Genomic DNA, 12,586 nt, shown 5'->3' with positions numbered 1-12,586 from the left:
GCTAAAGAAAATTTAAATTCTTCACCCTTGGTTTCTGGATAAAATGATTAAGATGTTTCAAGGATGAAGCAAAGCAACAACTTTGCCTTGCTTTTATTCAGAGAGCAACAGATTACCTGGAATATGATGACTACACTGGGTGCTAAAACATGGTGAATAAAATCATCACATGGCATTTTTTCTCAACAAAACCAATGGGTTAATAATTAAACTGAGATCATTTTGAATAAAATAAAGGACTCTAGAGTAATTCTACATGTGTATGAGGTAAGGAATGGGCAATTTGAGAGTGAGATCATGCATGTCACCACATTTTAAGAAAGCAAAATCATTCACTCTAATCCACTACAATCTGTTGCAGATGAACAATTTTTAAGTGAAACATTCATGTCCTTTTGCCTACTATAAAACTGAAATCACTTTCAGGGGGTAGATGCAATAAAAGCAACAACCGTGCAACATAATTATCAATATAACGGCTCCAAAAAAAAATCACAAAACACTGATGTCAATTTTTGATCGTGTCAGTGAGGTAATGGTTCAATTCTGTGGTGATTAACTGAGACGATAAAATGCATTAATTGGGACTGCATTACATCAAAGGTTGTTCTATCGTGTCCACCCCGACAAGAAACAGTCTCACCATCTTATACTGCACCCACCTCTTGAAGCAGACTGCAGTGAATTATGCTGTATGATGATGGATTGGGTTCCCCCTGCTGGGCTCCTGAAAACATCCTTTTTTGTTGTTGTTGTTTGGCATGGACCAAATCCTGCCATGACCTGCAACACAGTAAAATAATGATAAAATATGATCAGTGATTACAGACATTCATTATGACAATCTTAAAGATTAATCTACAAAACATGGTGGCATCATGACAAAAACCTAGCATTTAAAGGGTAAAAATTCTGAATGAATGAATGAAAATTTGATGATTAAGACAGAAAATCATATTAATGTATAATATTTTTATAGCCTGATTTTGAGAAGCCCAAGTTGCACAAAAGCCCAAAAAACAAGAACTTCTTGGGCAGCTTTATATCTCAAAACTAGATTTTAAAAAATTGTTGTTTCCATTAATTACTTATCCACAAAAATGGAACAAATTAGGATCTAGGTTAAAAAAAACCTGATCAAAAATTTTGGCCATGGACTGATCTTTCTAGCCACATATCCAGTTAAAACACCAAATATAGCTGTTCCCAAATCCTTAAATAAGAAGATTTTCTGGTGATCTGTTCCATGTTACCGTGAATTGAATAGAGGCCTTTAGGCCTCTGGACCACTGGTCAGAAAAACAGGCACACTGAAGACAATGTTCGGGGCTCTGGAAGCTGCATTTGTCATCACTGTTACTGTTAAAATTGTAATGGTTAATCACCTACTTCAAAGAATAATCAAGAGATTAATAAATAATAATGAATGTCACTTTTTAATTTCATGTCATTACACAAATTGTCAAATGTTGTGTAATTTAAAAAGGTTTGTGAAGCTCTTAAACTTAATTACATACCAGATCTGATGTTTTAGTTTGTAGGAATAAGACCATCTGACTGCACTACTTACCATCTTTTAATTAGCCCATTAAGATAACAGTAAGGGGGGCATGCAGCTGAACACCCTGTCCTCCCAAAGCACATACGCGCACACACACACGGAATCGAGCTTACACAGTGTAGAAAATCCTGAAAGCCGTCACTACTGCATGTCAGATTTAGAGCAGCACTATTACTAATCTCTCCCAAAAACACAGAAAAATGATTGTGGTTGTGGGCAATCCTAAGCAATTAGGTGTGGGAATCACAAGAGGCCCTACAATACAATATTATCAAGACACTGAAGTCACAATACAGTATTATCGCTATTTAAGTTGGGGGGGGGGGGGGTTAATCTAATACAATAAAGTTTAAAAGTTTATGTTTTTTTTCAAGTTATTCATTTCTAATGCAGCAAAAGGGTGTCTAGAGGACTGAAAAAAATAATAACACAGCTCCTATAGTCAAGTGGGATTTTAGACTTTTAAAAAGACCCTTTAATGCCACTTGAGTATTTCAGTAACCAATATTGAGGAAAAAAGCACAACATCAATTTCTGTTTCAATATTTATTGTAACATAAAACATGACTCTTTGGCGATGTAAATGCATTAGTGGTGTTAGGTTGGTTTTTTTCCTCTTATTTTGAGCTTTTGCAATGCAATGTCAGAAAAAAAGATTCATAACAATCAAATGTTTGAGCATTTTTCAGATTTTTGAAAGATTGATTTAAGACATTTTAATGCCAATTAAGCCCTTATTTTTAGATTGATGAATTCAATGCCCTTTAAGGCTTTGTAAGGATCCTCAGAAACACTGTATAATAAATAAATAAATAAATTCTTGGCATCTTTGTATCAATGCAACATTACCACACAACATATTAAAACACCATGCTGCATCCACTTTTCCTCCAACATTAATAACAGCACAGCTGAAACGAAATGACGATTAATCTACAAGTCATTCGTCAGAAAATGTAGAAAGATTTGTGTAAAACTACACCTTCATGAAAACCTTTCAACTTATGCAAAAAATGTACTCTTGTACAACCCTGTATGGCTCACATCTAGAATCTATCATCCATAATGAAAGTCAGTATGCAAGCAAGTCACCCAAGTTTAGTGATAAATGCTAAGAAGTTGTATATGATTATCATCAGAGGGAGGGATGCTCACTGGGAAAATACTGGTTGATCAATTTCAGCTCAGCTTATCATCTATTGATCGATGAATAGACCTCTGAGAAAATTATCTTAGAAAATGATTAGAGATTGTTTCAAGTTACAACTATATATATTCTCTGAGGCCATTTGAACAAGGCTGAAAGACATGTCAGGGTGCAAAAACATACAGAGCAAGTTGAAAAGTGCGATATAGCTAAGCTGTTAGCGCTAATTTTACATAATAACATGCACAAAAACAAGCTAGTAAAAATGTGGACAAAGTTAAAACAAATAAAAGACTCTGCAAATGTACAATGAGCTCATTCAAGTCAACAGAACACAGTTATTTTAAGATCTCATCTGACTTACACGTATTTATCGTTAAATTACACAAACCTTTGTTAAATTTAAGCTTGCCCACAGTACTCACATAAGCCAAGGTATGAGGCAGGGGACAGTGCTTATCACAAATATTTACAGTAAAATGTAAGTTGTAACACATTAAAGCGTTGACTTTAGTAAATATGTTTCTGTCCTTTTTGTAGCCTTCGCAGTCACGACTGTGTTTGTAGCTAGTTTACCATTAAGCTAGCGCTTAGCATAAGTTAGACGTTAGCCACATTTAGGTGGGCTCAATGTGAGTAACATCACATAAATACAAGATTAAAAACTACAAAGAAGAAGAAACCCCGAGGTAGTTTGAAACTCACCGCAGGTGTGATATTTTCTGCATCCTGGTAGCCGCTTGAGTTCCGCTGTCACGACAAACGTTCAGTACGGTTCACAAGAGTTTCCGACATTTCTCAACCAAAGATGGCAGCCGGAAGTGACATATTTCTGTAATCGCCGGTCATTCACTCACACACACACACACACACACACACACATATATATATATATATATATACACACACACACACATATATATACATATATATGCGTGTGTGTATACATGTATATATGTACATGTACGTATATGTATATTGCATGATGTATGCACAGTGTATTGCCTTACTGTTTTTTTTTTTCATTATTTTCTTTTTCTGTATTTTATCAATCAATCAATTTTATTTGTCACATATAATCATAGACCTATAAGGTATAATAGCTGCGACATTTCCTTTAATTTGTGTATTTTTTTAAATAATATAAACGCAAGTGCAATATACTTAAACTGAAAGATACACCTTATTTAATTCTTACCTATTCTATTCTTACATTTGCAGTACAATGCACATATGCCGATGTGTATATGCGTCCTATATTTCATATTTATTGTGGAACATATTTCTTATTTCTTTTATCTTTATATTTATATATACATATTCTATATTATATACATTTTCTTAAAAAAGCTCTTATGTACTTCATATTTCTATTTTCTTAACATTTCTCTGTGGCTATAGGCTACAGTATAATGGCGGCTGCAACGTGTTCCAATTTGCCCCCAGGAAGTCAGTAAAGTGTTTCTGGTGCAATCAGTTTAGTTTGTATGTATTACATTTTTAATGACGTTTTTGAGAAATAGAATGTATTGTATTTCTACATACTATCACCTTTGTTGACTTTATTATGCTCGTCCTCATCTCATCTTGGGTTGAAGGGGAGAAGTTTTCAATGTTGTTTTAAACTGTAGCCTGATTACTATGTTCTTTTACACCCACTCAGCCAAGTGCATCTTTTTTTTTAACAGAGCACCAGTGCCATCTACTGGAAGATGTTTTAAAACACATGTTCACAAAGGGTCCCCTAAACAGTATCTAAGTACAGGCTTGTGTCTGCTACCTTTAGTCATCAGGAAAGAGGCAAATGCTGTTTATTTTGTCCATTTTATTAACGATCAAAATAATATTTTAGCTAATGCCAGCAAAGATGTATAGACTAAAATCTTTTAAGATATATTTTTGGTGTTATGGAAATGGAGGTGATGTTGCCTCTTTCTGTAGATGCCATAAAATAATTGTCCACTGCATATGATAAACCTGTGTAATCTTTTTCATACTTAGACTTTGCCAAACTGAAATTCTAATGCAGTACTTAAGTCAGGGTTAAAACCTGACTTACAGATAAAGCAGCTTCATGCTCAGTGCTGAAAAACTACTAAGGCTGAAAACATATGCCTGCACATTTCTAAACTGATTCAATAAATATTTGTATTAACACAAATAAAAACCAGGACAAAATACAGTATTTTAGGCAATTTATTACTGTAACATATCAGATATTTCAACAAGGCTTTTGATTAAAAATAATTCTAATTGGTGCTTGTTATGGGTATTTTTTCTTTTCAAACTCAGGCTCCTTCAATACATAGCTTGAGAACAGGAGCCGAGAAGCTGAAATTACTATTTCAAAAAAAGCAGAATGAGCAGACAGGCATGTTGAATTCAAACAAGCAACTCAAACACCAACAGGCAAAATGTAAAGGATTCACGATGTACAGGATCCTCATCCTCGTAAAATCCAATCATATATCTCACTATAAGACGGTATTTTGGAAGCTCTTAAAATTTCTTTCAGACTTGTACAAGAGCAGATCCATGCAACAAATAATCATTTTAGAGCCTGTTTGTTTCATCTTGAGGGGGAGGCATGTCTCCAGCCCTTCAAAGAACTAATCTCCCACCCCCCTTCATCATTACCTTACAGTGAATGAAACAACGCCTAAGATAATGGCTAAAGATGCACATGACCCTCCCAGAAACAGGAATATTGCACACTGTGGCTTGCTTTCAAGAGGCGAGTGTTTAAATCTTATGTCATTGGCTTACAGGTTTAAAAAAAAAAAAAAAAATTATACAAAATAATTCACATTATTTCCCTGTATATTTGTTTTTTTTATCATCAATTAAATATTGAAGTCTTTCAGTGTCACAAATTAAATTATTTAACTTAAAAAGTGCATGCAATTTTTTCATATTGCAAAAGGACAGCAAGTGGTACTTTACAGGACAAGACTGAGGTATGTTTTTTCATTCGCTGGGAACATTGTTATATATTCTTTTCAAATAAAATACTGCAGTCCCCTATATTTTGCGATTCTCTGCATGTACAAGAGGCAAAGAGCAAGAGTGGGGGATCTAAGCCATTTTGGTGTATCTCACACTCAGTGGGTGAGAGTTGGCAGCCCTGTCATGTTCAACCAATAGTAGGAAAGTTTTTTCTTTGTCTCTCTTTGTGAATCCTAAGGGAACAGCACCTCTCTAAGGAAGCTCTGGCTAAGCAGCGCAGCACTGGAGGGCATTCGCTACATACAATGCACGGTCAGTGCTAAATGACCAGTGAAAAGTAAATCGGAGAGAAGTCGGGGTGGTGATTCACCTTCTGTGTTCAAGAGGTTTTTGTGAATACAAAAAAAATCTTCACTAAAAAAGGGTTTGCATGAACTCTACTTTTTAGCTGAGTACAAGCTGCATTAGGTACATATTTTAAGGAGCAGTGTGTCAGATTTTGTGGCATCAAGCAATGATGATTGAAGATTGCAACCAGCTAAAACTCCTCCCATGTGCCAAGCGTGAATTCCCAGTTAGAATTCCTTCAGTGTTCATTGTTCAGAAGGTGTTTTTTGGGAGCTAAATTATCCACAGAGGTCTCCTCCTCTCCAGGACAAATGGATTGGTGATTTAAATCGGTAAAATCACTGAATAAAGCAGTTTCATGTTACAAAGCAGACTTTTTTTCGATGCTATAAGCACCTGCTAATGTGTTCTCACCTTTTTTCTATGATAACTTAAGTTCCAAAGCCAAATTATCTGCAGAGGTCTCTTCCTCTCCAAAACAAATGGACCTGGTGATTTGAACTGATGAAAACACTGAATAAAAAGCAATTTAATGTAACCCCCCCCAAAAAAACAACAGTTTTTCTGATGCTGCTTGTCATGAAGGAGCCACTAACTACGGTGAGCGATGCAAAAACACAAATGCCCTTATCTAAAGCCAGTGTTTGGTTTGTCCGTTCTGAGCTACTGTAGACAACATGGCAGACTCTGTAGGCGAGGAGCCGCTCCCAAAGTAGATATAAACGGCTCATTCTAAGGTAACGAAAACACAGCAATTCTTATTTTCAGGTGACAATATACAAAAGAAAACATATGAATAATATAATGTAATATCATATAATATCATATCATATCATATTATATTAAATTATTTTATTATATCTATCCCCCTAAATCCTACACACTAGACCTTTATCTAGAATAAAAAATAAATATCACAATACCACTGCACTCTTGTAAACACATGGCACTAGGGCCCTGTTCTTCATTCATGACAAATAATGAACCAGTTAAATTGTATTGTTGATGATTTGACACAAGCCTTCATGTTCAGTTTTTCAAAGTGTGTATGGAGCTGTTGTCAGAGCAACAACTCTTCAAGAAAACATGCAAAAGGCATATCTACAGTTTCAAGGATTACGACCAAGACTTTTCAAGGAGAACCCCATACACAACTTTGTTGGTTAAGATGTAACTGGCTTCTTTCCCTTGACGGAAAAAATGGTGTTATAGTAAGATTTAAAATATCTGCAATGAGCAAAATCTTTATTGTCACAATAAGAACTAGAATCCAGAAAATATTACATCTGATAACATTTTGAATCTCAAACATACTGTACATTGAAATGTCATCAGTGCGCTTTAACCAAAACTGAGTTGGAAGTCTTCAACTCAATTTATTAAATTTTGAGTCAGATTTATAGAGCAGACCAATTAATATATGAGGGATATTGATGACAGACCTCAGTTTTTTTTAGAACAGTTTGCCGTACAATTAAACCTCTGGTTTAAGAGTACATTCAGTCTCTGGTATGAGAGAACTTCTGTCCTGTATTTCATAGCTATAGAATATGTTCAAGGTGATCCATTAGTTTTAAATTAAAGCTCTAAAGTGAAGTTTGTAACCAGTGCCATGCCAATCAATGCGCATGCACTGACAAAGTAAGCACCAATATGTGTTGATCACGTTTGTGTTCAAGTTGGCTTTTTCTTTCTGATGAAAATAAAAGAAACTGTTTTTCTAATAGTAACAAATCAATCCCCAAAACCTTATCTAAAGACATTTGTTACTAATTAGTTGATGAAAATTAACCATAGCTGGGATGTAAGCCTGGATTAGTTCAACCATATTTAAAGAATCGAGCCAAGCTTGTCAAATTTTCATCTGTTCATGTAACTGCTCCTTTTAGTATTTTACATTATGGCTGAATCCTGTGGAGAGGCCTGGCTGACTCGTGTATGGAGCCAGTTAGTAAAGATACCCTGAAAAATATTGTCTGTATTCAGTGTTTCTCCCTTGAACACAATGTGTATCCCTGAAGCTTTACAGACATATGAGGTCCTTTACTACCAAGCCTTCATGTTTTGAAATACTTACAACCTCTTTCTTCTTCACCACTTCATTTTCTATTGTTACGTATTAAAGCACAGCATGGCCAACAACTGTTACAGACCACTGCAGTCTAATTGTGTACAACATCATGTGCTGATTGTGTGCGGGTACATCAGATACAAATAATACACAAAACTGATTATCAAAACATTGCACTGCGGTTCAACTAAGGGATAAAAACCTCAAACATACAAACATATAAAACAACAAAAAGAAAACCATGTCATGGTATATGCTTTTTTTTTTTACCAGGCTTTTCTATTTTTAATGTAATTTTAACATGAACATTCTTGAGCTTTCACTGTTATATTATCAAGTTTTCTATAGTGTGGTGAAATGCATGGAATATTTCTTTCCTCCTGATTTGTAATGAGAATTAGCCAACCTCCTGCAGACAAAGGATTGTGAGGATTTTTTTTTTACTCTGAAAGATGATTTGCATCGATAATCTGAGGTTACATTATCTGGACTTGTTTTCAGTTGAAGACCATTACTGTTTCTTTTTAGGGCACCACACCAGACTAATGAAAGAATGTGTGTAGAGCCACCATCTTGTATTTGCATGTGTTCTCACTGAAACATAGAATTACTGCCTCGCAGTTGTATGCATCCACACACCAGTCAAGTTGCAGGTACAGTTTACATCTCTGTCTGTGAAAATGTGGATGTGTAACATACATCTTCCCCCTGGCTGCACAGAAGATCCATATAATGAACACAGCTTCAAGGTGGTCACATAAGATTAGTGTAACCAATTCTTTGTTCAACCAAATTTCTCAATTTCTGTTTCTGAGTGATGACGTTGAGTAACAGCCTGCAAGGTGTTTTTGCAGAATGTTAGGGTTAGGTGAATGATGTCAGAGTGAAGCTGACCTTTGACCTTCAACCACCAAATTCTAGCTAGTTCATTCTTAAATCCAAGTGGATATTTGTGCTAAATTTGAGGAAAGCCCTCAAGCCATTCTTAAGATATCGTGTTCATGAGAATGAGACGGATACAAGGACACAATGACCTCAATGTTTGACCTTTGATCGCCAAAATCAAATCAGTTCATCCTTGAGTCCAAATGGACATTCGTGCCAAAATTTGAAGAAAATCCGTCAAGCCATTCTTGAGATATCGCATTCAGGAGATGGGCATACGTACAAATGTATGGACATATTAACAGACGCACAATCTCTAAAAACATAATGCCTTCTATCACTAACACAGAGGCATTAAAATTGGGTGCCTAATATGGATGGTGATAAATAATGGGCCTCTGGGGGGGCATCCAAGATTAGTGTCTGACCAAGTGTCTCCCCTTCTGTTCCTCACTTAGTAAGTTTAGTAATGGCCAGAAAAGTGTTTTTGCAGAACATACTGACGACACAGTTGACCTTTGAACTATTGGATATGAACTGTTAGAACGTCATCATTATATATTGTTAGATCTATGTCTAAAATTTAAACATACTTAAAACATATTTTATGAGGTCACCATGACCTTGACCTTTGACCTTCAACCACCAGATTTTAATCAGTTCATTCCAGAATCCAGATGGACATTTTAGCTAAATTTTAGGAAATCTGTCATGGCATTCTGTTTTGGGGTTGTGTGTTCGTCTGTACAGACGCCTCCTAGCTATTGCCTGCATGAAGACATAAAAATATAGAATGACACAGAAATAGTCTCCAGTCTGCAATCTGTATCCTAACTTTGTGTGAGAGAGTTTATACGCTGTCAATAATCTGGACATTAGGAATTTTTTTTAGAGCTGAATGGAATTGATGAAAAAAAACTGTACTAGCAGCCATTGATTAATATTTGATTGATGTAACAATGATTTAATGACTGACATAGCAATTTTCTGTAGAGTCAAAATCAATTTTTTGAAGAAATACAGTGAGTTTCCAAATTGCTTAAAAGGCGAATAAGTCTACTGGTGGTTCATGCATGAGTAATTTTGCACCGTGTTTTGAGGAAGGCTGTAATATCTATACAAATAACATCAGAGGTCACTGTATGCTTAGAATAAGAATGCTAAATAATTAAATACATCAAACAGCAGAACATTTTTCACAATTTAACTGGCTTAAAAAATATGAGCTTCAGTGGTATGTTTCACTTTTTTAACCAGGGTGAGCATTTATTTTCAGTGTTTTTATGTATTCAGACAGTTCAGTAGGGAAGCATACATGGAGAAAGAGTAGAGGATACACTGCATAAGACAGTTTTAATAAGATTCAATTCTCTGCCAGAAAGGGGCTGTCATACTAAAAGCTGCCCTATCATTATCTTTCCTTTTTCTGCCTGTAGTTCATCAGGTTAATTTTTGTGTTGTGCATACCAAACTTTCCCACATTGCATGCATAACAAAACAAGATATCTCAATCTGCAATGAGTACGCAACTCCACAAATCCAACTCTGTGGAGTGTCTGTTTCTACCTGCTTCCTCTCCTGCTTCTCAGCTCCCCCTTCTGTCACATGTGGGTAGGCCATCACTAAGCGGACCAGAAGAACTTTATCTTAGTTTGAAAAAAAACCTTTTTTTTTGTGATCATACCGCAGGAACTAGCAAGGATCAAGACTGTTTGAGGGACATATTAAGCCCCTATTTCAGAGTAGATACTCTCCCAGCATGAAATGGACCTTAGGTGCTCTGGACCAAACAGTTCTGGGGACTCCCTGAGAGGAAGTGCCCACTGGGATATGCAAGAAAATTCCACAGCTGGACATGAACTGGTGATGTTGCAGTTCGTGGTCATAACTGAGTTAGATAGAAGTGAGTTTACCAGACTTCTGTCGCACACTACTCGGCTCTGCTTCAGGCTAGCAGCTCAAGGCTACATTAACTGCTACTAGCAGAAACCATCCAAATCTCCAACCAAGCTGCCTAAAATGGAAGTGCAAAGCTTAATTGGTGGAGAACTCTTTTAACCCACGTATCGTCCATTTCTCACAAATGCTTGCTGATTTTTGAACTTCAACTTTATTCTTTCTCTTCAGAGAGGTCTCAAGTAGCATACAGTACTTCATCTCCTTGCTAAACTGAAGAGCCTGGCTTTCAGCCAAGTGGGAGAAGTAATCAAAGCATCTGGATTGTTAACCACCCGAGGGAGCGTAAGAGGGAGAAATGTCTAACTTCCTCATCAACCCATCATAGGGATGGTATCCTTCACAGTCGTGAGAGCTACACCAGACACAGCAAAGCCCTGCATGGGCTGAACTAAACTGTCTGCAGAAGAGTTATAACATTGCCTGATGGAGTGTCTGTATTGTGGCCATTCAGGGCATTTTGTGTTCACCTGTCTGGTAAAAGGAAAGCATTTTTGACTAGTCTCTCTTAGTTTCAGCCTTATCTGATTTTGGTGCTGATGAGAGTTGTCATCGACCTCATTCAAGCTTGGCCTCTTGTCTGAGTTGCAGGGAAAAAAATCAGTGGAGTCCAGCACCCTGGATTAATGCCTGCTCTGCAACGAAACCTGCAAAGCATGGTTTACACTGTGCAATTTTGATATGTCCCAGACAAAAGATGACCATTGTGAAAGAAATGTGGCAATATATTTGTTTGTGGCTCTATAACCGTGGTCCTATGTCGCACAGTGAGAGAGGCTCAAGGATGGCCGCTGTCACAGTGTCGCGATCAAAGACATTGTGGGATAAAATTCTGATGGTGTCAGAAATTTGGGATGACCATCTCGCTGTGTGCCTCTGGCCCCCAGGAAGTGCGCCACCCTCTGAAGCAAAATTTACATTGTGGCCGAAAGTGGAACTACAGCGTCACGTGATGCACACTGGCCCAGAAAGACTTTTCCCCATTTGCTTAACATTGGGAAAGAGACCTCCTTAAATCACTGGATATTTTTTTCTGAGACATGTTGGCTTTTCAGAACATATTTTTAATAGCCATTATTAAAAACATTAAGTTCTAAAGACATAAAATGCACCATTTTCCGAATCAAGATTTGGAATACTGTATTTCTCCAGACATAAAATGAATGCGCATAGGACCCGCGGGACTCTACCGCGTAAACGCGTATGTAACTCTTAGAGTCCCTGACACAACAGAGGCTTCGTGCCGGCCATAGTAACAAATATTTTTGAATCATAATTCATCATTTTTTACCATCTTTAAACACATCCATAGGCTGTTGGCTGTAAAGCCTGTAATATGGACGTCTTACCGTGTCTGTATCAGAGACTGTATATACAGTCTACGGTCAGTATTCAAACTACCAGTTATCAGTAAGCTCCGCAGAGCACTAGAGACAGTTACTAAAAGGTACTGAATGTAGTATTTACTTAAAGTTGAGCTGTGTAAAAATACACGGGGCAATATTACAAGGCACCACCTTTCATTACCCTTTTGTGGGCACAACACATTTTGATTCTGTTAATTTAATTTCTCTGGTCGTGATTACGATATGATTCCCTGATAAGTTGTATATATATTTGTGTGTGTGTGTGTGTGTGTGTAGAGAGAGAGATAAATATACCATTTGCTGAT

The 12,586-nt window shown here is 36.6% G+C and overlaps 1 protein-coding gene across 1 annotated transcript in view; it reads right to left on the bottom strand.

Moving 5' to 3' along the window:
- sema4ba (sema domain, immunoglobulin domain (Ig), transmembrane domain (TM) and short cytoplasmic domain, (semaphorin) 4Ba) overlaps positions 1 to 3,543 on the bottom strand; it is a 105,450-nt gene extending 101,907 nt beyond the window's left edge. Inside the window, exons 1-2 of the mRNA XM_088080596.1 lie at positions 3,414 to 3,543; positions 663 to 783 (exon numbers count right to left, since the gene is read on the bottom strand). The gene's annotated coding sequence lies outside the window, so the exon portion shown is untranslated. The remainder of the gene's footprint in view (positions 1 to 662; positions 784 to 3,413) is intronic.
- Positions 3,544 to 12,586: the final 9,043 nt, after the last annotated feature.

The sequence above is a fragment of the Plectropomus leopardus genome, chromosome 7 (genome assembly GCF_026936395.1).
Source record: "Plectropomus leopardus strain MGB_pleo_1.0 chromosome 7, ASM2693639v1, whole genome shotgun sequence".
Taxonomy (NCBI): Eukaryota; Metazoa; Chordata; class Actinopteri; order Perciformes; family Serranidae; genus Plectropomus; species Plectropomus leopardus.
This window is presented reverse-complemented; position numbering and strand designations above follow the sequence as displayed.